The sequence below is a fragment of the Lampetra fluviatilis genome, chromosome 68, assembly GCF_964198595.1.
Source record: "Lampetra fluviatilis chromosome 68, kcLamFluv1.1, whole genome shotgun sequence".
In the NCBI taxonomy this organism is placed as follows: domain Eukaryota; kingdom Metazoa; phylum Chordata; class Hyperoartia; order Petromyzontiformes; family Petromyzontidae; genus Lampetra; species Lampetra fluviatilis.
In genome coordinates this window covers 5,286,882-5,289,680 of record NC_136342.1, presented here as the reverse complement: position 1 = coordinate 5,289,680, position 2,799 = coordinate 5,286,882, and positions in this window count along the sequence as shown.

The window sequence follows — 2,799 nt, the reverse complement described above, 5'->3', positions numbered from 1 at the left end:
TGTTTTCGTAAAACCCGACGAGTTTATTAACATCGTACATTGTTAACGATTGGGAATCAAAGGGGGGGGGGGGGGGTGCAAGGCTGCCGTCAAGTTTAAGGAACCACCCACTTCAGAGTGTGCGGCCTTTTCGGCTCGAAGATTGGAAGCCACTAAAGGGTCGGCCAGCGGAGTGGTGGGTGGGGAAAGGAGGCCACTCACTTTCCTGTGTCGGAGTCTCTCAGCCAGCCGTGGAAATTCCACATTCCTCTGGTGAGCCACAACCGACATCGGCACGCAGGTGAACCCGTCGATTAGACGCCACCCCCTGGCCCTGCTTGGCCCCCCCCGATCCAGATTCGGACGTCCGTCTCGCGAGGCCGGCGGTGTCGCAGCCAGAGGTTTGGTTCCGACTCTTGATAGGCAAATCGCCCAGTGGGGAAAGCCACTGGGCCAGGCCCAGGCACTGGCACGGCTCTGATGTGCCAGTAGAAAAAACACCCGTGCCGAGCCGAGCCCCTGGCACTGGCTTGGCTCCGGATTGTGCAAGTCGAGGAGGAAATAAAACACCCGTACCATGCCCAGGGCCAGGGCCAGGCACTGGATGTGCCAGAGGGAAAAAAAAACCTGCGGCCGTGTCCAGGGACAACGGCGGTGGCCCAGAATCGTAACCAGAATATTGAAAACCGATGTGTCCAGAGGGGGGATTGGAACGTAACGACAACAAAAAATGAACGCACGGACGTCGTTGCGCCGCGACGTTCGCCACACGACGGATTTGGGAAGTGAGGAGGTGGGGGGGAGAATAAATTTGACAACACGGTGATTCGCAACGTTTTGGAGATGAAAAAGCGAGGGAATGAAATGCCGCGCGCCGCCGTGCACCCACCGCGGGTTTCCGTCTGCACAACGCCGATTACCGCGGTCGGCTACGTACGGCGTGGAAGAAGTTCAGCATCCCTACGTGTGTACGTGTGTGTACGTGTGTGTACGTGTGTGCCGTGGTGGCCAGGAGATGTCAATTCCCTCCCCCTGGGTTCAATCCCGAACCCTGTGATGCCTGCGGCGTATTCGAAGTCCGCTGGTCTCTCTCTCATCACGGTGGCTAGGAGATCTTAACTACTTCGCCTGATATACAGGGGGTCGTGGGTTCGATCCCGACCCTGATGATGATGCCTGCTGCTGCTGCTGTAGATTTGGAGTTTGCGTGTCTCTCTCTCTCCCTCCCCGTGGTCGTGTCGATTTTTATCCAGGTCCCTCCGATTTTTCCGTCCACGTTTAGAATCAACATCACACGTTTAATGTCCACGTGATGACGAACACATTCCTGCTGCAGAGGGAGCTGCTAGGAACGTTGGGTTGCTCGGTCAATGGCCAGGGTCAACGGCGGCGTGGTGTATTCCGCAAATTAGCCCGACTGTGAGGGCGGGCACAAGCCGGTGTGAGTAGGTTCAACGTTGAGTTTTATAAGGGCACCACGGGGTGATCAGCCCCTCCCCACCCAGCCCCTCCCCACCCTCCCCTCTCCACCCAGCCCTACCCATTTTTGGATGCACGACGGACGGACACAATAATCCCCTGTGGGCTGGTGTAACCAGGAGGTTCCTACCAGTAAAAGATACTTTACGTACAGAGCCCTACAAGCCATGGAGTGGAAACCGGCGAGTGAGTTTGCATCGCTGCCTCTCCATTGAAGGCGGCCGGGGAAATCACCGATTTCGAGGTGAAGTTGGACATCTGGGCAAGATTCCCCAACTTCCCTTTTACGGTGACGATTTAATTTGGCAGGCAAGGGCCCCACTGAGCTATTGCGTCGTCATCGTCACGGAGATTTATTGCCGCAGCCAAATACTCGAAATGCGTGAAGTCGACTTCAAAGTGGAAGGAAAAAACCGGGGGGACCCAGAGAAAAATCAACGCGACTACCACGGAGAGACAGACAAACTCCAAACATACAGCAGTTGGGATCAAACCCACGACCTCCCGTAGACCAGGCGAGGTAGTTAACATCTCCTAGCCACTTTGATGATGATGAGAGACACCGCAAACTCCAAACATACAGCAGTTGGGATCAAACCCACGACCTCCTGTATACCAGGTGAGGTAGTTAACATCTCCTAGCCACCGTGATGATGAAGATGAGATACCACAAACTCCAAATATACAGCAGCAGGCGTCAGGGGGTCTGGATGGAACCCACGACCTCCTGTAGACCAGGCGAGGGAGTCAACATCTTGCCCCAGTTGCACCTCGCACCAGGCCTCTAAACCTCACTTTTAGTACTCCTTTAAACTCCGATTTAAAGCTTTCGTGACTGCAGGGATTCATATTCTTGGTTCTTTCGGTAAAGTCACGTAGAAGGGAAAACAATCAAATAAAACAATACAATTCTCACGACATTTCGATTGCAACACAAGCAATCATCATCAGGTGTGAAAACCACAGCAAGAAAATTAGAATTTTTTTATTCTTGCTGTGGTTTTCACACCTGATGATTGCTTGTGTTGCAATCGAAACGTCGTGAGAATTGTATTTTTATTTTATTATTTTTATTATTTTATTGGTTTCCCTTCTACGTGACTTTGCCGAAAGAACCAAGAATATGAATCCTTTAAACTCGTAAACAGATAAAAAAAAAACTTTCGGGTATTTTCTAAATGTTAACCCACAACCTTTGCAACTGCAAACGTTGCCGTGGGTTTTACTCTTCAACACACCGGTGGTGTTGCAGTCACCGATTGTCACGTCTGGTTCACGTGACAACCTCACGAATTGGCTTGGCAATGAAGGGTTAACGACACGACATTTAGACTTAAGCCA